At 44.9% G+C, this 24,362-nt stretch overlaps 1 protein-coding gene across 1 annotated transcript in view; it reads left to right on the top strand.

Annotated features, from left to right (window-relative positions):
* The window catches only part of LOC114647368 (tumor protein p53-inducible protein 11-like), a 281,141-nt gene that overhangs the window by 135,558 nt on the left and 121,221 nt on the right, over window positions 1-24,362 (top strand). The window contains exon 2 of the mRNA XM_028796065.2: window positions 19,965-20,039. The gene's annotated coding sequence lies outside the window, so the exon portion shown is untranslated. The remainder of the gene's footprint in view (window positions 1-19,964; window positions 20,040-24,362) is intronic.

The following is a 24,362-nucleotide window of genomic DNA, read 5'->3' as shown; positions in this document are numbered from 1 at the left end:
AAGATACAGACAGTGAAATAGCAGATGCCCTAAACTTACATTTTTCTGAGGTCTTCACAAGTGAGGAAGTAGATAACCTCCAGCAGTAACAGGGACTACTAAGGAGGGACTGAGGGATTTGGAAATTGAAGAGAGAGAAGAGCTGCTCAGATTAAATAAAATGAAATCAAACAAATCACCAGGACCAGATAATATTTACCCTCGAGTTCTTAAGGAGGCCAGCAAGTACAAATGGAAACCCTTGACGCATATTTTTAGGAAGTCACTGCGCACTCGAGAGATTCCAAAGGACTGGAAAATGGTAAATATCATCCTGTTATATAAAAAGGGTGACAGGGCAGATCCAAACAACTACAGGCCAATAAGCTTAACATGCATCACAGGAAAATGAATGGAAGGAATTATTAAGGATAAGATTGAGCAACACCTGGCAAGGACAGAAGTTATTAGGAACAGTCAGTGTGGGGTCAGAAGAGGGAGGTTGTGTTTTACTAACAAGCTGGAATTCTATAAGGAGGCAACAAAAAGGATACGACCAGAGTGGAGCAGGTGAGATTATTGATGTGGACGTTCAGAAAGCATTTGATAAGGTGCCACATGAGAGGGTGGGCATCAAACTAAAAGAAGAGGGAGTTCAGGGTGTGGTGTGTCGATGGGTGCAGAATTGGCTCAGACACAGGAAGGGTGATGGTGTGAAGAACCTCATCAGAATTGGGTGATGATAAGAGTGGTGACCAGCAGGGGGCAGTGCCAAGGCTGTTGCTATTTTTCATATATATATATAAATGATTAAGATAGGAATATAAGGAACAAGCTGGTTAAGTTTGCAGATGATACCAAGATAGGTGGATTAGCAGATAATTTGGAATCCATTATATCATCACAGAAGGACTTGGATAGCAGACAGGCTTGGGCAGATTTGTGGACAATGAAATTTAATGTCAGTAAATGTAAAGTATGTAAAGCACTACCCTCTGCTGGATGCCACTCTTAACTCTCATAAGGTTCCTCATACCATCACCCTTCCTGTCTCTGAGCCAATTCTGCCCCCATCTACACACCACACCCTGAAGTGCCCCTTCTTTTAGTTTGATGCCCAACCTCTCATGTGGCACCTCATCAAATGCTTTCTGAAAGTCCACATCAATTATATAATCTGCTCCTCTCTGGTCGTATCCTTATGTTGCCTCCTCATAGAATTCCAGCCTGTTAGTGTGGGGTCAGAAGAGGGAGGTCGTGTTTTACTGACTATTCCTAATAACTCCTGTCCTTGCCAGGTGTTGCTCAAATCTTATACTTAATAATTCCTTCCATTAATTTTCCTGTGATGCACGTTAAGCTTTCTGGTGTACAGTTACTTGGATCTGCCCGGTCACCCTTTTTATATATTGGGATTTATTTATTGCGTTCATCATTTTCCTAAAGAATCCTGAGATGGTTCGTCATGTGGTGCCTATGGCACCACACTGTATCAGTGCAGTGATGCCCACCTCTCCTCTCCTCTGTAAAGAAAAAAAATAAACCTATTTCTGATTCCTATCATCATTTAACTTATAAATAGATAGTCCTCTGGGCTTTTAATTAAGCCTCTAGTTAAACATGTGCCTTATGGTGATGGTGACAATCTAGTTACTCTCTTACCAAGGCAGTCCTGTATTTAAATAAATGAAACAAATTAACAAACTTAATGGACAATGGAGGCTCTGACGCTCTCAAGCGTCTGAGTGTCTGGGCTTGTGAGGGTCCTGATAAAAACCAAATATCCAGGCCTTTAATGACTTCTTGGGCACAGAAGTGTGTCTGTCTGCGGAGAGAGTGGACCTCATCATTGAGAGGTTTACTTACCTCGGCAGTGACATTCATGTCTCTGGTGACTCTTCCTATGAAGTCAGTAGATGGATTGGGAGAGCATGGGGGGGGGGGGGGGTCATGAGGTTGCTGGACAGGGGGGTATGGTGGTCCTGATATCTCTACACAAGGACAAAAGTCCAAGTTTTTAGAGTCCTGGTGCTCCCTGTTTGTGAGACATGGACGCTATCCAGTGACCTGAGACGAAGACTGGACTCTTTTGGCCTGTAAATGAGGGTCTAAAGGGCCAAAAATGGGGTCAGAATCCAAAATGCTCAATGTAGGTTGACTGGTATGTGCATTTCCATTTGAATAGAGGAGGTCTGACTTGTCGTGTGCAGGAAAGGAACCCACTAATAGGAGTTTGTTTGTTTGTTCTGATGGTTGGAGTCTCCAGCATAGCAGCTGAATGATTCATCATTAGAATATTAGAGAGATTCACTGATCTCGACTTTGCTGACGATGTTGTGATCTTCGCAGAGTCAATGGAGGCTCTGATTAGGGCTCTTGAGAGACTAAGGGAGGGGTCTGAGTGTCTGGGCTTGTGAAGGTCCTGATAAAAACCAAAGATCCAGGCCTTTAATGACCTCTTGGGCACAGAAGTGTGTCTGTCTGCGGAGAGAGTGGACCTCCTCATTGAGAGGTTTACTTACCTTGGCAGTGACATTCATGTCTCTGGTGACTCTTCCTATGAAGTCAGTAGATGGATTGGGAGAGCATGTGGGGTCATGAGGTTGCTGGACAGGGGTGTGTGGTAGTCCTGATATCTCTACAAAAGGACGAAGGTCCAAGTCTTTAGAGTCCTGGTGCTCCCTGTTTGTGAGACATGGACGCTATCCAGTGACCTGAGATGAAGACTGGACTCCTTTGGCCTGTAAATGATGGTCTAAAGGGCCAAAAAAGGGGTCGGAATCCAAAAAGCTTGATGTCCTGCATAACTAGACCTCAAAGTAGGTTGACCGGTATGTGCATTTCAGAGGAGGTCCAGCTTGTAGTGTGCAGGAAGGGAACACATTAATAGGAGTTTGTTTGTTCTGATGGTTGAAGTCTCCAGCATCGCAGCTGAATGATTCATCATTAGAATATTAGAGAGATTCACTGATCTCGACTTTGTTGATGATGTTGTGATCTTCGCAGAGTCAATGAATGCTGGGATGGGAGCTCTCGAGAGACTGAGCGAGGAGTCTGAGTGTTTGGGCTTGCGAGGGTCCTGATAAAAACCAAACATCCAGGCCTTTAATGACCTCTTGGGCACGGCCATCAGCAGTGTGTCTGTCTGCGGAGAGAGTGTACAGAGCAGTACTAGGGTGGTGTACTTTGTTAGCCATTATGGATGTGTGAGAAGTCAAGCAAAATGACACCCTTTATTGGCCAACTAAGAAGATTACAACATGCAAGCTTACATCTTGCCTGAAGAAGGGATCTGTGTTGCCTCGAAAGCCTGCATATTGTAATCTTTTTAGTTGGCCAATAAAGGGTGTCATTTTGCTTGACTCATCTTTACCTCGGCAGTGACATTCATATCTCTGGTGATTCTCCCTGTGATGTCAGTACATGGATTGGGAGAGCATGGGGGGGCTAGTCATGATGTCGCTTGGAAGAAGGTCCAAGTCTTTACAGTCCTAGTGCTCCCTGTTTTGTGAGACATGGACACTATCCAGTAAGACCTGAGATGAACACTGGACTCCTTCGGCATCTCTTTGGAGAATCCTTGGGTACCGCTGGTCTGATTTTGTGTTGCCCACGGAGTCCCAAGTGAGGCACATGACCTGCATTGTGAGGAAGCGTCAGTTATGGCACTACGACCATGTGGCTGATCCGGCTTGTAAGACCCTCATTGTTGAGGACCCGAATGGCTGGACCAGGCCAAGGTGGATGCCCACGTAACACCTGGCTGTGGCAGATAGAGGGTCATTTACAGAGGGTGGGAATGGACTGTGTGTCTGCCTGTGCCAACCGTTTTATCATGTGGTGGGTACGGTAACATGCTGTACCAGTGCATGCTCCCTGACCTGTACTTACCATAATCACAAAATTCACAGAAATTGAAGTATAATGAATACTTTTAATATTGGAATCATTACCCATGACTTATTTTTACTGAAACTCCAGTATACAAATAACATAATGTAATTATTCAATCAGTGCATAATTTCAGAGAGTTTTTTTATTTGATGTTTATTTTTTTAGTTTTGGTGCAGCAGAATGGACTGCAGTGGAGATCTGCCTTAGCGTGCCAAGAGTGAATCTCATACATGGTGCTGTACAACAGAGAATGTTCTTTGCCGTGTTTTATCACAAGTGTTAATGGAAGTCCATTTGAGAGATGACTATACTGTATGTGTAGTATGAATTAAATTAACCTCTAGCAGTGCCTTCAACACACACAGTACAGATGACGATTTAATTGTTTTTTTTTTTTTTTGCCATGTCTATGTCTTTGAGGCCTGTTTCTCAGTATTTTCAGGTATTTATCTCTGTGGCCTGGAACCTCCACTCTGGAGCTCCAAGTGGGTGGAGTTGACTCCAATGGATGATTTCATATGGGTGGAGTTGACTCCAATGGGCAGGCCAAGTAGGTGGATTAGAATCCAATGGGTGGTTTAAGTAGGTGGAGTTGACTCCAGTGGGCAGTCCAAGTTGGCAGACTTGACTTCAATAAAATGCTGCAGATGTTCTATCAGACGGTTGTGGTGAGCGCCCTCTTCTATGTGGTGGTGTGCTGGGGAGGCAGCATAAAGAAGAGGGACGCCTCACACCTGGACAAACTTGTGAGGAAGGCAGGCTCTATTGTAGGCACGGAGCTGGACAGTTTGATATCTGTGGCAGAGCGATGGGTGCTGAGCAGACTCCTGTCAATCATGGAGAATCCACTGCATCCACTGAACAGGATCATCTCCACACAGAGGAGCAGCTTCAGCGACAGACTGCTGTCACCGTCCTGCTCACTGATAGACTGAGGAGATCGTTCCTCCACCACACTATGCGACTCTTCAGTTCCACCCGGGGGGGTAAACGTTAACATTATACAAATATTGTCTGTCTGGATACCTGAATTGTTATCACTCTTTAATATTGTTTCTTTATCAGTATGCTGCTGCTGGAGTATGTGAATTTCCCCTTGGGATTAATAAAGTATCTATCTATCTATCTATCTATCTATCTATCTATCTATCTATCTATCTATCTATCTATCTATCTATCTATCTATCTATCTATCTATCTATCTATCTATCTATCTATCTATCTATCTATCTATCTATCTATCTATCTATAATGGGCACTGGTAAAGTCTAGTTGCAGATCTCCACCACTCCGCCCGGTTACACTATTGCTGTATTCCATTTCAAGATGGAAGTTGGGTTTTTTTGCATTCCTTATTGGAATTTTCAACTAAAACGCATCAACCCAAAGTTGTATTTCCAATTTGGAAACTCTGGGCTGGTCTGTCACGTCTGAGTTTGTTCAATTTTAGATCATGACGTCAATCCAAACCCGCAACGTACACCGCAAACTTTACTGAGGGCTGCGGTATTCCAATGTTTATTAGCGCTTCTGTCTGTTGGTGTCTCATTAAATTAGTCGTACGTTCAGTGCTATCCAACTTCTATCTGTGGACATGTGGTTACAGTGTTTGGGCACGCAGAATATCGTGTAATACGTTGTTATCAACAGCTATTTATTCTGATGGAGTAAATCAGAATCAGAACGCATCCATGGTAGTTTTCTGAATGTTTTACTGGAATGTGGTCAACTCCAGAGTGCGGTCTTTCCCAGCTCCAATATTCAACATCTGAGGTAAATGGGAGGCAGCTTGTGATTAAGATCAGGGTAGTGGGAGGGGTTTCTGACTCAAACAATGCAGTAGAAGTGCCCATTAAGTCAGCTCCACCTACTTGGTGCTCCAAGGTGGAGGCTCCAAGCTGGAGCAATGTCAGATCAGCATTTTTTGCTCTCAAGACCCACTAGGCGCAGTCATTAAGGCTTTGGACATCAAACCCTGAGGCTGTGATATTAAATCCTGACAGTGGGTGACCATGACCACGTGCTTGTGCTCCAATTGTAAAAACCAAAGACATTGGAACAATTGTATCAATACACTTTGCATATTGGTGGCAGTCAATTAGGTAAATGTAATGTGTAACGTTTATAAGTTTTTTCACGACCCTCCTTCCTAGGGATTTGGGATTTGTCCCGAAGCCATCCTCGCCCCCCAACCCCCTCCTCCAAACCAAAGTCGCACAGTGGTTACAACCTTGGAGTACAACTCCTGAAGATGTGTAGTCATATCCCACTACTGACACAGTGTGACCATGAAGACCCTTAATAATAATAATAATAATGCATTTTATTTATATAGCGCCTTTCCCATGCTCAAGACCCTTCACCAGCCTGTACTAAAACTGGAAAAACAATAGAAACGGAACTTGACTGCATGTCAAATGTTGCAAGTCGTTTGGATAAAGGTGTCAGTTAAAAAATTAGATGCAGTCAGGCCAGAAGAGGGGCCCCGGGGGTCCCGCTTGGTGAATCGAGCGTGCTCGTTTGAAGGGGAAGGAATATTGAGCGCAGTCGTCGGAGGGGCGACCCAAAAGTGAGTCACAACCCACTAGTTGAGAAACATTGAATATGCTACACTTTATGTATTAATAATAATAATTATTATTATTACTATTAGTGGGGTTGGTATTGATGGAGGGTAGTTCGTCAGACGTTAAGACCAAACATCTCCAGTATGGGAGAATAATAATAAAATAACCAAATCGGACAGTCGTATTGTAGTCCGAGCGTTCGTAGGTCTGGGTTGTTTAATTCCCCCGAAAAAAAAAACAAAAAAAAACGACGCACATTTCACCTTAATGAGGAAGTTAGGCGTAGTTTCCAAAATTTGGGAAAGTGCCAAAATGTTGCTACTCCTATAGAAAGAAATGAGCGTCACTTTGACATTTTCAGGCCAGCTGGGACCGTTTTCTTGCTCCGATACCCATCATAAGTACGTGCACTGGTACTGAAAAGACTCCCACGGCGCTGGCTGGCACATGTTCGTGCCCAGTTTCAAGTGCAGGTGTGTGTAATCAAAGGTTTTTAAACACTTAACACGTTTCCGTAAATGCAGTACCTCCGCGGTCAAGCGTTTCCAAAGTGCGCGGAGACGGCGTCAATGGCAGCGTCTGACACAAATATTGTTTTTTCCTTTTCTTATCAAAAGTAGAAAACACAGCAAACCGATAACGTGCCGCATGTCCAATATTTTAGACAGCAAGAAGCTTTAAAGCGGAATTTCCAAATACGGCATCTTTGCTCGTGAGCGGCACAGTGGCGTAGTGGTTAGCGCAGCTGCCTCACGGGTTCAGCCAATCGGCGCAATGCATGTCGGTTCAGCAAAGGATCGGTCATGAATGTTATCACTGAGATGGTGATACACGGAGATGGTTGTAAATAATTAGATTCACCTTTATGTTATATAGCGCCCGAACGCTGAAAGACAAAAAATCGCTTATAATAGGAACATTTAAATAAATATGAATTAAGGGGGAAAGAAGATAGATAGATAGATAGATAGATACTTTATTAATCCCAAGGGGAAATTCACATACTCCAGCAGCAGCATATTGATAAAAAACAATATTCAATTAAAGAGTGATAACAATGCAGGTATAACAGACAATAACTTTGTATAATGTTAACGTTTACCCCCAGCCCGGAATTAAAAAGTCGCATAGTGTGGTGGAGGAATGATCTCCTCAGTCTGTCAGTGGAGCAAGACGGTGACAGCAGTCTGTCACTGAAGCTGCTCCTCTGTCTGGAGATGACACTGTCTGGTGGATGCAGTGGATTCTCCATGATTGACAGGAGTCTGCTCAGCGCCCGTCGCTCTGCCACGGATGTAAAACTGTCCAGCTCTGTGCCTACAATAGAGCCTGCCTTCCTCACCAGTTTGTCCAGGCGTGAGGCGTCTTTCTTCTTTATGCTGCCTCCCCAGCACACCACCGCGTAGAAGAGGGCGCTCGCCACAACCGTCTGGTAGAACATCTGCAGCATCTTATTGCAGAAGTTGAAAGACGCCAGCCTTCTAAGGAAGTATAGTCGGCTCCGTCCTCTCTTACACAGAGCATCAGTATTGGCTGTCCAGTCCAGTTTATCATCCAGCTGTTCTCCCAGGTATTAAAATCAAACTATATTTGTTTGCCCTTGCCTTAAAAGGCGCTATATGCCTTTAAGACTGGAGTCATCTGCGCATCGCCTATAGCCGATAATGATGTCTGCAGTGGAATTTGTCTGGAATCGTAAATGACACAGAAGTAAAAAGTCCCTGCGGTACGCAGGTTGCGTTCGCAAACCATGGCGGTCGTTTTTGTTTTAAGCCCACCAGAACACACAAGCCGCTGCTGCCAACTTTCATTTAGCGAGAAGCAACGACAAGAGGCTTTGCGGTCCCGGCGGTGTCCTTAATTCCGAGGAATCTTCTGGCTCCCCGAGCACCGTGAATCAGCCCTACTTAGGAGAACCCTCGAGACTGTCAAGGACTGCAGATGTGAACTTCAAATTACTCGCTCGCAGTCCGGCATTTCAGAGGCCCTGATGATCTTCTAGTTTGCCAAGGGACGCGGCGACATCACCCCGAGGGGGTTTGTGCTGTGCAGCCGGGGCTGTCCGTGATTTGAATTGATGGATTGTGCTTTGGAGAGCAAAGACGTGGGGCGGTAATCACATCATCTCCAACTTCGTGAATAACTGGACATCTTGTATAGCGCCTTTCATAATTAGCGCTATCGGGTGGTGCTTGTCAGAGTACTAGAAGACACTTTATATTCTAAAGGAAGTGAGAGTTGTGGCAATGTTTTACAGCCTTTCCCGATATTTACACAGCGTCTTTCATGGTGGGTGGCATGGCGGCTTATTCTTGACGTATAGGCACAATTGGCATTGGCCGGGTGCTCCAGGTGTGTAGGGGGTCCACGATGTTTCTGATGCCATTGTATGTTTGTTTCCCTATCAAAACGGGGGTCCCTTCGTAATACTTTGCCCCGGGGCCTATATGATGCTTGTAAGACGGTCCTGAGTGCATTCAAAGTTTAAACTCTGTGTTGTCTCACAGTCCGTGAGGAGTTTGTACATTCTTCATGTGACGGCATGGGCGCCTAAAGGCTTGCGTGTCCGGGGATCGGCGATTCGAAATTAGCCAGATGGACTTAACGCCCACCAACAGGGTACTTTCCTACTTTGCGTCCAGTGAAGACCTCACCCACTACGATCCTAAATGAGATGAAACAGGTCTGAGAATGTCAAGGCAGTCACATTTTACAAAATAATCATCCATCCATTTTCCAACCCGCTGAATCCGGACACAGGGTCACGGGGGTCTGATGGAGCCAATCCCAGCCAACACAGGGCACAAGGCAGGGACCAATCCTGGGCAGGGTGCCAACCCACCGCAGGACACGCACAAACACACCCACACACCAAGCACACACTAGGGCCAATTTAGAATCGCCAGTCCACCTAACCTGCATGTCTTTGGACTGTGGGAGGAAACCCACGTAGACACGGGGAGAACATGCAAACTCCACGCAGGGAGGACCCGGGAAGCGACTGCGCCACCGTGCCGCCCACAAAATAATCAATCTTTATTATTTTATATAGCGCCTTTTAAAGTCGCCTTTGGCTTTTCAGAGCATTACCTCTTTATTTTGTGCAGCACCTCACACGACGAGTACGTTTTGGACCAATTTTATATTGCACGTTTCACAGTTGGACCTTTCAGGTAACTTTTTCACATCAGATCGTGTTTATATAGCGCCTTTTCTCATGTGCGCCATCAGCTGAAGCTTTCCAAGGCAGTTTGATTCTTTATTTTTCGTAGTCTGTCCTGTATAAGAAGTTTCTCATCGCATTATCTCTCGCCTTTCATAGTCAGCATTGGAAGAGTGACCTTGTGTTTTATGTAGTGCCTTTCCCAGAATTGTAATACGTTTTTACAAAGTGCTGTGTCAGTTTTATAGATCGCCTTATAGAAATGGCCTCGTTCATAATGTGGGCAATCAGCGGAGGATTTTCAAAGCAGTACGCCATTTATAAAGCGCCTTTAACACTCCGCTACACAATAAAGCGTTTTTCTAAGCACCTTTTCTGCTTTTATGGCGTCTTTCATACTTCACAATGTTAATAGAATCTCTATTTTATAAAGCGACTTGCAGTGCCGGTGCTAGGTTATTTTACCCCCTAGGCCAAGCTTTTAAGTGCGCAAATCGACTGTTCGGTAGCTGACCCGTGCGGCTTTTACCGATTATGATCTATAACCTATAGGCCAGTGGTTCCCAAACTCGGTCCTTCCGTTTTTCATTGGACTCTTAGCCTAATTAAGTGAGTCATTATTGCCCAGTTTCTCGGAGTCAATGCAGACTATACGTTTGGTAGATTTTTATTAAATGTATTAAGCAGTTATATGGGGAATATATAGTTTTATTTAAGTCGTTAACAGTATTTTCAACCTAATTTTCATTCTGCTTTTACAAGTGTTCTGGTTATTTAATTGATTACTAATTAGCGGGTATGACACTGAAGTCGTTACAGCTTTCATCGTATTGGGTGTCTACTGTGCTGGTTGCTAATTGTCACTCTTAGGGTTAAATGAAGGGAGCAAACTACACGGGAAAAGAGGAAAATAACATAGAGTTAAGCATTTATAGCTTTAGAAAAAAACAGAAATCAAAATCTAAAGCCAAATACATCACGAAATCTCCCGAACCATGAGGACTTGGGACTTGAAATTTGGAATGTAGGTTACCCTTGGCCCATAGGTGCTCGCTAAGAGACGGTTTTAAAAATTTTGTGGTCCAAGCGCGTTCTGTCTGTATGTCTGTCCGCTTTTTACGAGAGATAACAGATTTAGATTAGGTTGTTTTCTATAATTTGCTTGAACTTTCCAGTTGATTTTGCGACTTTTCTCATCCCGCTAAGTACCAGAGTTCGCTTGCGGTACCGATGTATTTATGCAAATTCAAGAGAGTGGCTGTGGGCAGAGAGCAGAGGGGCGGGGCGTTCCTTATTCCCTCGCCAGCCTCTGTTCGAGTTGGTCAACATCGCGCCACTTGTTGGAGTGCACCTTACCTCCACTTAGCTAGCGATACCTGCTTGCTCAACAGACATTATCATCTACAGATGATAATGATAGTATGATAGTATGGCGTCTTTTACGGTGCACCACATACACTGCAGCTGCAGAAATCTCCATGCCTTTTTTTATATATAATAGAGAGTAGGATGGCCATTTTGTATGCACATCATCAGTAGTAGCGTTTCATATCAGTATGTCTTTTTACTTAACGCCTGCAGCAATGCAGTATGGAATATTTGACAGGCTCGTACTGCGCGTGCGCGATATGAAAGACCCTTTCAAAACAGTATGTCATTTATATGGCGCCCAAGCGCTACACTTTGAAAGACACCATCAAATGCTATATAGTGCGCACTTTCAAGATGTTACGTTCCATGCCAGTATTATTTTTTCCAGTGTAAAATTTTGCCAAATCAATATGCGGACAACAATTTTGGATGATCCGCTGTGGCAACCCCTAACGGGAGCAACCGAAAGAAGAAGAATATAATTCTTCTAGCGCTATACTTTCATAGTGCGTACTCTCAGTAGGGGCTGTTCAAGGCATTGTCTTTTTATATAGCTCCTATAGCTCTGCACTTTAGAGCATTTGATGGTGTCTTTCATAGTGTGTACACTTTAAGTAAATATTATTGTTTTTAAATGTATATAGCGCATAAAACTCTACACTTTGGAGCATTTGATGAGGTCCTTCATAGCGCTCACTCTCACTAGAAGCTTCTCCACAGCCTGTCTTTAATTTTAGTGAAGTGAACGCGCGTGACGTCACCCGTTCCGTCTCCGGGGGCGCGCGCTCATTTCTGATGCATTTTCTGTACCGACTCCAGACTTTTTTTATTCTTTTTTCCTTTCTTCTCCTTCTGAATGGAGGCGGGCAGTGGCGCGCAGAGAGGCCAGCTGGTGTTTTCAAAGCCCGAATACAGTAAAACAGTAATTAAAGCCGAGGAGCTCGGGCGCGGATCCCTGGAGCTGCCGATGCTTTTCTGGAGATGCTGAGACGTGTGTGGGCAGCCACGTCTCTCATGAGAGACATTTGTTGCTTTCTCGCACGTGCGTCTGTGTAAATTCAGGAGGGATCCCCAGTCTCCTACCAAGAGTTCGCCAGTTTACCAGCTGGCCGCCCCTCACAAGTGGCGCATTTCATCCTCCGCGGGCCCGCGCTTGGCTTGCGCACGCACCGTTTGGTGTCTCCCTGCCGCTCGCGAGGCGCCCATGATGTGCCGCTCCAGAGTTGGCATCGGCTTTTCATCTGAAGAGTTTATTTACTTTACAAAACCTCCGCCATGTGCGCTCGTAATTACAGACGGCATGTTGTGAGGTGTGTGGCAGCAAATCCATTGTGCTCCTGTTAAGTGCTTTTGTACAGCGGTGGTGATAAAATGAAAATAAAAATTACTGTATTAACGGCAGCTGTCATTGTCTAGTCGCGGATCAGCCGAGGGAACGGTGCTGTGACGTAATAGGCTTGATAGTTATAAATTATTGAATTTGTAGTCTTTAGGCTCTAGGCTTTACTTTATACAAAACTAATATCCATCCATCCATCCATCCATTCTCTTCCGCTTATCCGAGGTCGGGTCGCGGGGGCAGCAGCTTGAGCAGAGATGCCCAGACTTCCCTCTCCCCGGCCACTTCTTCTAGCTCTTCCGGGAGAATCCCGAGGCGTTCCCAGGCCAGCCGGGAGACATAGTCCCTCCAACGTGTCCTGGGTCTCCCCCGGGGCCTCCTCCCAGTTAGACGTGCCCGGAACACCTCACCAGGGAGGCGTCCAGGAGGCATCCTGATCAGATGCCCGAGCCACCTCACCTGACTCCTCTCGATGCGGAGGAGCAGCGGCTCTACTCTGAGCCCCTCCCGGATGACTGAGCTTCTCACCTTATCTTTAAGGGAAAGCCCAGACACCCTACGGAGGAAACTCATTTCAGCCGCTTGTATTCGCGATCTCGTTCTTTCGGTCACTACCCATAGCTCATGACCATAGGTGAGGGTAGGAACATAGATCGACTGGTAAATTGAGAGCTTCGCCTTGCGGCTCAGCTCCTTTTTCACCACGACAGACCGATGCAGAGCCCTCATTACTGCGGACGCCGCACCGATCCGCCTGTCGATCTCACGCTCCATTCTTCCCTCACTCGTGAACACGACCCCGAGATACTTGAACTCCTCCACTTTGTGCAGGATCTCGCTCCCAACCCCGAGAGGGCACTCCACCCTTTTCCGGATGAGGACCATGGTCTCGGATTTGGAGGTGCTGATTCCCATCCCAGCCGCTTCACATTCAGCTGCGAACCGATCCAGAGAGAGCTGAAGATCACGGCCTGATGAAGCAAACAGGACAACAATCATCTGCAAAAAGCAGTGACCCAATCCTGAGCCCACCAAAACCGGACCCCCTCAATGCCCTGACTGCACCTAGAAATTCTGTCCATTAAGTTATGAACAGAATCGGTGACAAAGGGCAGCCCTGGCGGAGTCCAACTGTCACTGGAAACGGGTTCGACTTACTGCCGGCAATGCTGACCAAGCTCTGGCACCGATCGTACAGGAACTGAACAGCCCTTATCAGGGGGGCCGGTACCCCATACTCTCGGAGTACCCCCCACAGGATTCCCCGAGGGACACGGTCGAACGCCTTTTTCAAGTCCACAAAACACATGTAGACTGGTTGGACAAACTCCCATGCACCCTCCAGGACCCTGCTAAGGGTGTAGAGCTGGTCCACTGTTCTGCGACCAGGACGAAAACCACACTGTTCCTCCTGAATCCGAGGCTCGACTATCCGATGGACCCTTCCTCTCCAGGACCCCTGAATAGACTTTTCCAGGGAGGCTGAGGAGTGTGATCCCTCTGTAGTTGGAACACACCCTCCGATCCCCTTCTTAAAGAGGGGGACCACCACCCCGGTCTGCCAATCCAGATGCACTGTCCCTGATGTCCATGCGATGTTGTAGAGACGTGTCAACCAAGACAGTCCTACAACATCCAGAGCCTTGAGGAACTCCGGGCGTATCTCATCCACCCCCGGGGCCCTGCCACCAAGGAGTTTTTTGACCACCTTGGTGACCTCAGTCCCAGAGATGGGGGAGCCCACCTCTGAGTCCCCAGACTCTGCTTCCTCATTGGAAGGCATGTTAGTGAGACTGAGGAGGTCTTCGAAGTACTGCCCCCACCGACCCACAACATCCCGAGTCGAGGTCAGCAGCGCACCATCCCCACCACACAGTGTTGACACTGCACTGCTTCCTCCTCCTGAGACGCCGGACAGTGGACCAGAATCTCCTCGAAGCCGTCTGAAAGTCGTTCTCCATGGCCTCCCCGAACTCCTCCACGCCCGAGTTTTTGCCGCAGAACAAATACTAATACAATACGAATACCCGCGTAGATCTCTTTTAATAAATTAGCTGATATAAAAATATGGACACAATTTTATTTCAGGTTTTGATTTTGATTAAGTCGGGGCTCCATATGAAAATCATACTAAAGGAGCGAATATGTTGAGCAAGGAACTACAACCTCACACTAACAAGAAACGGCACGTAACTGGCACGGTAAAGGAAGAATGTTTTGACGTGACGTCATAGTGGGACTTGAATTTTCGAAACCAGTACGTCTCCATTTCTTAGGTGACATTGAATTTCTGAAATATTTAATTTTGGAAAAAAAAAACGCGTAAACTGGCATGTGTCTCGTTTTTACCGACCGTCATGTATAAAGAGAATTAAAAATGCAAAAAATATTTTAAATCTTATTAAAAATACTGGCACATTTCGTCATTTCTGAGAAAAATTAATCATTTTTGAGATGGAAGATATTTTAATATTGAAGATGTGGGTTCACTCCTTTAGGGCAGGAGTTTCGCAAAATCCGTGCTTATCTCTCACCTAGACTCTAAACCACCCCGCTATGCCAAATTTCAAAATTCTAGGATTTGGGGTTTAGGAGATCTCGTGATGAATCAGTCAGTGGGTTTTCACACACACACACACACACACACACACACACACACACACACACACACACACACACACACACACATATACATATATATATATATATATATCTATATATATATACTATATATTATATATAATATATATAAATACATTTTCTAGATCAGTGGTTCTCAATCTGGGGCGGGTCCCCTTAGTGGGGCGCGAAGATGTGAAAAAAAAACAAGAATCAAAAATATGAAAAATCCATCTATTGAAACCGAAACAAATGAACTTAAACTACATTCTGATACTAGAAAAATAAATATAGAGTTAGATAAATGTCGGTAAAAGTTAAGTAGGTATAATAAAATATGCATCTATGAGATATCATTAGTTAAAAAAAGAACAAATTGGTATTAGTGGGCTCCTTTCAAAAAAACGTTTGGGGGGTGGGGGCGCGATTAAAACTGTTATGAAAACTCGGGTCGCAAATACTTAAAGGTTGAGAAATGCTGTCCTAGATAATGTATACGTGTGCTTACGTGTCCTGTCACGCTATACGCCATGTCGCAGACTTCATTTGTATAATCTTAGCGCATCGCGATGGTCGTGTAATTTGACACCCCATCTAGACTCGGTCAGAGAAGCAGCGCGGGCGTGGGTAGGGTTGTGGTACATTTTGGGGCAGCTAGAGGGGTGTGGGTCATAGGGGTGCACAAAAGGGGTGCAGTGTCTGTCACCCTCCAAATGCACCAAAGCTCTTTAAAGTAATGTTCACTGTGAAAGGCGCTATATAACATAAGTATTGTTTTGTTTTTATATTGTGACGTAATGGGCAGGGAGAGTTGGGCTTGATAATTATAAAGAATATAATTTGTGCTTTATCTTATATGTAAACGTCTATGCGTGGAAGTGTGTGCATGTGTGTGTCCGGCCCGGAGGTGCGAGGCTACAGCATGAAGCTCAAAGAGCCGGCAAGGCAGCCCCATAAATTAACGAGTCGGAAGAAGAAAGAAGTGCGAGGCTACGGCATGAAGCTGAAAGAAAGCACCTCTGTCACCAAAGTGATATCGCCGACTAAAGACAAACTCCCTTAGCCTGTGATAGATTAGGGGCTGGATGGGGGGGAGGACTTTGCGCACATCTGCAAAACAAAACTGCCGACTCTCTTTCAGTTTTTTTTCCTGACCTTTTCAGTAGGTTCTAGGAGCCCAAGCTTTTTTACAGCATAGTCTCTAATAATGCATAGAGTTTGTTACGTGTGCCCACTTGTATCCTGTGCTCCTTAAGGTCCTGCCACGCTACACGACTTTTCCCACAGTTTTCTTGATTTCAACAATGTCTGGCTAACAATGCCTTCGTAATTTTGGTCCACACTGACTTGACCACATCTCGTAATTCCAGTTGATATTCCATCCGAGACCCTCCTGTTTCAGATTAACCCAAACAATCCTAACTAGACTGGGATTTGGGCATTGAGAGGTCACTGGAGTGCAGCTTTGTGACGTGGTGATCGCAACAGGTGGCCCTGATAAAGTCGACAGTGACTGTGAATGTAATACTGTATTTATATTTATAGTGACAATGGAGACCCCACCGGGTTTGGACAGTTGCCTCAATAAGCTGTGTGCCCTTCATCCTCAAATGTTTCTGCACTATCCTTGGATTAGCTAACTCAAGATAGAGGACGACTGTTTAGATAACCTGAGGTGTTCTTCACTTTTGAATGGTTAAACGCCCCCTTGTTGAGCTGAGCCTTTCTGTAGTTTATGGTAGTTAAGCACCACCCTGTGCTGCTGCTGATTTTTTCCAATTTCTTTTAGTTATGCACCAACCTTTTGGAGTTGAAGTTTGCTGTACTTTATGATGTTAAGTGCACCCTTGTGGAACTGGGGTTTGTTACACTTTAAGATAGTTAAGGGCACCCCCCCCCCGAGTTTTTGTTAAGAGGCCACTGAACTACAATAAATGTATGTGTCTGATGATTTTTTCCAATTTAGTTTAGTTAAACGTCCCCCTTGTGGAGCTGAAGTTTGCTACACTTTATAGTCGTTAGATGCCCTCCAGTGCAGCAGAGGTTTTCCGCAGTTTAGGATAGTTGAGCACCTCCTTGTGGAGATGAGATTCTGAGCAATTTGACAGTCACGTGACCCCCTTGTGACCCCCTTATGGGGGCCGAAGTTTTGTTCAGCTTATCATTAGTGCCACTTTGTACAGCTGACAATTTTTCATATTTATTTTAATTAAACACCCCCTTGTGTGACTAAGCATTTTGGTAGCCTACAGTAGTTAAGCGCCCCCTTGTGGAGCTGTTTTTTTTTTTTTTTTTTTTTAACTCTTTTTGTAATCCAAGTGCCCCATTGTTTTCTGTAAATTATGGTAGTTAAGCGCCCCCTTGTGGAGTTAAGGCTTGCTGCACTTTATTGTAGTTAAGGGCCCCCATGTGGAGCTTGAAGGTATTTTTTTACACTTTATGTAAACTAAATGCCCCCTTGTGTAGCCAAAGATTTCTGCAATTTATGGCAGTTTAGTATTCCCTTTTGGAAATGATATTTGATGAACTCTGTGGTAGTTAAGCTGTCTCCGGTGTAGCAAAGGTTTATTGTTATTTGCAGTAGTTGAGCGCACCCATGTGGAGATGAGGTTTACTGCAGTCCACGTGAGTTATGTGTCCGCTTGTGTAGCCAAGGTTTTTTGTAATTTAAGTGCTTTCAATTTTTTTTACTTGCACCCCATTGTGTCACCAAAGTTTTGTATAATTTATAGTAGTTAAGCGCCCCCTTGTGGAGCTTGAGGGTTTTTATTACACTTTATGTATGCTAAGTGCCTCCTTGTGTAGCCAAAGGTTTCTGTTTTCTATGGAAATTTAGCACCCCCTTGTGGAGATGAGGTTTGCTGTATTAAGTGTTAGTTATGTGCCCCCTACTATAGCCAGTGCTTTTTTTTTTTTTATAATTTATTGTACTTAAGCACCCCCTTGAGGAGCTGAGAATTTTTTTTTTTTTTTACTCGTACCCCATTGTGTCAAAACCAAAGTTTTCTATAATTTATCGTAGTTAAGCGGTCCCTTGTGGAGCTTGAGGGTTTTTATTACACTTTATGTATGCTAAGTGCCTCCTTGTGTAGCCAAAGGTTTCTGTAATTTATGGAAATTTAGCACCCTCTTGTGGAGATGAGGTTTGCTGCACTCTATGGTAGTTAAGCTCTCTCTTGTGTATTAAAGGCTATCTGTTATTTGCAGTAGTTGAGCGCCCCCTTGTGGAGATGAGGTTTGCTGTATTAAGTGTTAGTTATGTGCCCCCTACTGTAGCCAGCACTTTTTTTTTTGTAATTTATAGTAGTTAAGCGCCCCCTTGAGGAGCTGAGGGTTTTCTTTTTACACTTTATGTAAGCCAAGTGCCCCCCTGTGTATCCAAGGTCTTTTGTAAGTTGCGGTATTTCAGTGCCCCCTTATGGAGCTGAATTTGGCTTCACTCTGTGGCAGTTAAGAGACCCACAAGCCGTTCTGTAATTTATAGCAGGTCAGCGCCCCCCTGTGGAGATGAGGTTTGCTGTATTCTATGTTAGTTAAGTGCCCCTTTGTGGAGATGAAGTTTGTTGCACTTTATTGTAGTTGAGCGCACCCTTTTGAAGCTTTGAGGGCTTTTGTTACACTTTATGTAAGCTAAGTGTCCCCTTGTGTAGCCAAGGTCTTCTGTAATTTGCAGACATTTAGCACCCCCTTGTGGAGATGAGGTTTGCTGCACTCTGTGGTAGTTAAGCTCTATCTTGTGTAGCAAAGGCTTTCTGTTATTTGTAGTAGTTGTGCACCCCCTTGTGGTGATGAGGTTTGCTGTATTAAGTGGTGGTCATGTGCCCCATACTGTAGCCAGCGTTTTTTTTGTAATTTATAGTAGTTGAGCGCCCCCTTGTGGAGTTGAGGTTTGCTGCACTTTATTGTATTTAAGCGCCCCCTTGTGGATATTGAGGGGTTTTAGTTACACTTTACATAAGCTGAGTGCCCCCTTGTGTATCCAAGGTCTTCTGTAATTTGTGGTATTTTAGCGCCCCCTTGTGGAGTTGAGGTTTGCTGCACTTTATTGTATTTAAGTGCCCCCTTGTGGTTATTGAGGGTTTTTTGTTACATTTTACTTTAGCTGAGTGCCCCCTCATGTATCCAAGAATTACAAGGTCTTCTGAGGTTTGCTGTATTAAGTGTTAGTTATGTGCCCCCTACTGTAGCCAGCACTTTTTTTTTTTTGTAATTTATAGCAGTTAAGCACCCCCTTGAGGAGCTTTGGTTTTTTTTTTTTTTTACACTTTATGTAAGCCAAGTGCCCCCTTGTGTATCCAAGGTCTTCTGTAATTTGTCGTATTTTAGCGCCCCCTTATGGAGCTGAATTTTGCTTCATTCTATTGCAGTTAAGTGCCCACAAGGTGTTCTGTAATTTAGGGCAGGTCAACGCCCCCTTGTGGAAATGAGGTTTGCTGCACTTAATTGTATTTAAGTGCCCCCTTGTGGATATTAAGGTTTTTTTTTTGTTACACTTCACGTTAGCTGAGTGCCCCCTTGTGTATCCAAGGTCTTCTGTAATTTGTGGTAGTTTAGCGCCCCCTTATGGAGCTGAATTTTGCTTCACTTTATGGCAGTTAAGTGCCCACAAGGTGTTCTGTAATTTGTGGTATTTTAACGCCCCCTTGTGGAGTTGAGGTTTGCTGCACTTTATTGTATTATAGTGATCCCCTTGTGGATATCGATGGTTTTTTGTTACACTTTACGTAAGCTGAGTGCCCCCTCATGTATCCAAGAATTACAAGGTCTTCTGTAATTTGCGGTAGTTTAGCGCCCCCTTATGGAGCTGAATTTTGCTTCACTCTATGGCAGTTAAGTGCCCACAAGGTATTCTGTAATTTAGGGCAGGTCAGCGCCCCCTTGTGGAGATGAGGTTTGTGACACTCTTGGTAGTTAAGTACCCCCACCCCTCCCAAATTGTGTAACCCCTTATGGAGCCTTTCATTCCGGGACATGCACAGTTGCCTGCCTTATTCCTGATTACTTTTTTTTATTTTCCCTTTTCTCCCCCCAGTATTGAAGCACACGTGGCAAAGTTGGGCGCTGGAATCTGTGACTGGTGGGCCGCCTCTGCATGAGCTTTGTGAAGGTAAGCTGTGATACGTGGACCCCAGGATTTGCTCTACTCCTCTTGGTTTAGGGGGGTGGGTGACCTGGGGGGGGGGTTTCGGGGGGTGTGTGTGGAGGATGACAAGTCCCAAGTCCAGCCTTCCCAGTATCGGCAATGTCCAAAAGTTCAGGATTGTGAGTGCACAAGGCTGCCCCCCTGAGGCTTTTCCAGAGATCTGCTCCTTCCTGTTCATCTTTGAGTTTTTGCATTTTGTTTTTGTCAATTCACTCAGTCGGCCCTCCTCACGCAGGAGAACATTTACACGAAAATACGCTTATCAGAGTGCATTTCCACTTTATAATTGTGAATTTATTTTTAATTGGTTTCATTTTTGGACCCACTCTAATACCATCGGACTTGGCTCTTTTGTGACGTAAACTGTGCCCTGAATCCTGGATGGAACAAAATTCCCTTTCCTATAATTTAACCTAATTGTTTATTCAAGACAGAAAATGAGCGCTGATTGTTTTAGATTTGAAGCGATTAATAATAGATGGAGCGGGCGGCACTTCCTGCAGGAGGCTCGGCGGCCCCTCGTACTTTGCACTCTTATTTGAGACTCTGGCAGTTGCTATGTGCCCCCGAGTTGCCAGGCAGTGCCGGCTGCTGATTATTCCAAGCAGATTTGCTTAGATGGGAGATTGATTTTTTTTTTCTTCTTCTTCTTTCCCATATGTTATGAATTATGCAGCCTAAAAGGATTTGAGAATAAATATATTTTTAGTAGCCTGCTAGTGCAGCGTTGCTGACATGGCGGTTGAGTTATATTTGGAATGGTCTGCCGTGCCAAGCAGCGTGCGCCAGCGAAACAAGAGCAACTGCCACCGCCGTCCGCCGTGTTGCTCTCCTTCGGCTCGTTTATTTCTGTTTTGTAGTGCACCTTGTAAAGGCGCTATATAGGGCTGTGTGGAATTGTGTGGTCGATTGGCAGTGGAATTGGACTCAAAACCATGCCAACTGCACTTCAGATGAGGTCACCCACCTGAAGCTAAGCCTGGTCAGGACCAGCTAGTACTTGGATGGGAGACCACCTAGGAGAAGCTTGGGTGGCTGCTGAAAGAGGTGCTGGTTGAGGCCAGTAGGGGGCGCCTACCCTATGATCTGATTGTGGATCTCAATGCCCCAGGGCAGTGACGGGCCATCCTTCTGATGAGACGTAAAACCGAAGTCCTGACTCTCTCTGGTCATTAAAGACCCCTGGGTATCGTTCATAAAGATTAGGGGGTATCCTGATGTCCTGGCTCAACTGCCCATTATGGTGGTCATTAAAGACCCCTGGGTATCCTTCATAAAGTTGAAGATGTATCCTGATATCCCAGCTCAACTGTCCATCGTGGTGGTCATTAAAGACCCTTTGGTATTGTTCATAAAGAGGAAGATGTATCCTGATACCCATACTCAACTGCCCATTATGGTGGTAATAAAAGACCCCTGGGTATCATTCATAAAGAGGTGGGGGAATCCTGATGTCCTGACTCAACTGCCCATTATGGTGGTAATAAAAGACCCCTGGGTATCATTCATAAAGAGGTGGGGGAATCCTGATGTCCTTACTCAACTGCCCATTATGGTGGTCATTAAAGACCCCTGGGTATCCTTTATAAAGTTGAAGATGTATCCTGATATCCCAGCTCAACTGTCCATCGTGGTGGTCATTAAAGACCCCTTGGTATCGTTCATAAAGAGGAAGATGTATCCTGATATCCCAGCTCAACTGTCCATCGTGGTGGTCATTAGAGACCCCTTGGTATTGTTCATAAAGAGGAAGATGTATCCTGATACCCTGGCTCAACTGCCCTTTATGGTGGTAATAAAAGACCCTTGGGTATCGTTCATAAAGAGTAGGGTGTATCCTGTTGTCCTGACTCAACTGTCCATCGTGGTGGTCATTAATAACTCCTCGGTATCGTTCATAAAGAGGAAGGTATATCCTGATATCCTGGTTTAACTGCCCACCATGGTGGTCATTAAAGGTCCCTGGGTACCGTTCATAAAGAGTAGGATCCCTTTAGTGAGCTGCCCAGGTGCTTAAACTCACCAAGGCATGCCAGTCACTCCTGGCTTGTGTTGTGCCCAGGGCTTGAAGTGACACTTCATTAGTAACACATCATGGTCTGAGCCCACAAGGGGGGCACCCCAGTTCTCTGCATGTATGTCACCACCACGGGGGGACCCCCCCCATCACCCACCCCATTATTTAACTGTTCTTAAAAATGAAGCAAATGCTTAAATCACACATTGGATCTTGATGAATGAAATATTCAAATGGAAGGTCCTGACTGAGTAATGCTGGGTAATTCGTTGAGAACCAAATGACAGTCAGTGGACACCAAAGTCACCAGCCCACTGAGGGCTCATTCAACGTCACACCGAAAATCAAAAATGGAAATCCCAGGCTGATCCAACTTGAGTGAAAATCATCACAGCAATTCGGTAGTGTGTGTGTGGCCCCCACGTGCCTGTATGGACCTCTGACAATGTCTGGCCTGCTCCTGATGAGACAGTGGATGGTGACCTGGGGGATCTCTTCCCAGACCTGATCAGGGCAAGAGTGGGCTCCTGGACAGTCTGTGGCACTACTTGGTGGCATCGGATGCACTGATACATAACATGCTCAATCAGATTCAGGTCTTGAGGGACATACCAGCCATGGCATCAATGTCTTCGTCATCCAGGAACTTACTGCACACTCTGGTCACATGACCACATGGCTGGGCATTGTCCTGAACCAGGAGGGAACCCACTGCACCAGCATCAGGTCTGACAATGGCTCTGAGGATTTCATCCTGGCACCTAACAGCAGTCATATAGGATATACAATACAATACAATTTATTTGTGTAGAGCCCAAAATCACACAAGAAGTGCTGCAATGGGCTTTAACAGCCCCTGCCTCTTGACAGCCCCCCAGCCTTGACTTGCTAAGGAGACAAGAAAACCCTTGTAGGGAAAAAAATGGAAGAAACCTCGGGAAAGGCAGTTCAGAGAGAGACCCCTTTCCAGGTAGGTTGGGCGTGCAGTGGGTGTCAAAAAGAAGGGGGTCAATACAATACAATACACAGAACAGAACACATCCTCAATACAGTATAAAAATAAAACTTTTACAAGTATGGAGCAGAATTTAACAGTAGATGATATCACATATGATTTGGATTTGTTAAGAGTCCTGGAGACCTCAGCCATCCAGCTGCCTCCCCATATTGGCCATTCCACAGCTGAAAGTGCGCTGGGCCAGCCAATCCAATGAAAGGACCCCCTCTACCCCACGATTCCTGCGATCCTACATCTGGGATGACTACCTTAGGCAGGCAGAAAAACATGGCAGGTGGGCAGTGCCACCAAGTGACACATTTGAGTACCGAGAAGAGAAACAGAGTAGGTGAGGGTTAGTAACAAATTCTAACTATCATGTTACTTCTGTTTTAGTACTAATGACTAACAACAGAGATGCAGTCTGTACAGTTAATCAGCAGCTCTAGTCAGGGTGTACTAAACTGAAGTAGTGAGGAATTGAAAGCTGAGAATGAAGGGGCATCTCTTATAGTAGCAGGCAGACCACTCCACAGTTTAGGGGCCCTGTAACTAAAAGCTCGACCTCCCACTGTTTTTTATTAATCCTTGGAATCCTAAGTAGACCGGCATCTTGAGATCTTAATGTGCGCTCTGGTTTGTAAGTCATGATAAGTTCAGACAAGTAAGCCGGACCTCGGCCATTTAATGCTTTATATGTTAAAAGGAGGATTTTGAAATCGGCCCTAAACTTAACTGGGAGGCTATTGTAAGGGTTTAAGGACTGGAGTGATGTGTTTGTATTTTCTTGTTCTTGTAATAATTCTTGCAGCCGCATTTTGGATTAACTGGAGGCTGAATAAGGAACAGTCTGAACGTCCAGTGAACACCGCATTGCAGTAGTCGATCCTACTAGAGATAAATGCAGGAATTCATTTCTCAGAATCCTGTTTATTTAGAAAGCGCCTTAATTTTCCAACATTTGTAAGATGGAAGAAACCTGATTTGGACAACTTTGTGATATGCGCTTTAAATGACATACTAGAGTCAAAGATAACTCTGAGATTGTGGGCTGATTCAGTAAAATTAATGGGGATTCCAACTGAGTTAAATGATGACAGAATATTGTTGTGATCAGCGTCATTCCCTCCAACAATTAACATCTCTGTTTTATCGATGTTTAAAGACAAGTCGTTCACATCCATCCACTCCTTTAATTCACTAACACAACTAATTAAAGACAACATCGGAGAAACTTCATTTGATTTAAATGAAAGGTATAACTGGGTGTCAT

Source organism: Erpetoichthys calabaricus, chromosome 2, assembly GCF_900747795.2.
Source record: "Erpetoichthys calabaricus chromosome 2, fErpCal1.3, whole genome shotgun sequence".
NCBI lineage: Eukaryota > Metazoa > Chordata > Cladistia > Polypteriformes > Polypteridae > Erpetoichthys > Erpetoichthys calabaricus.
Note: the sequence above shows the minus strand (reverse complement) of the source record. Positions and strands in the feature narration are given on the sequence as shown.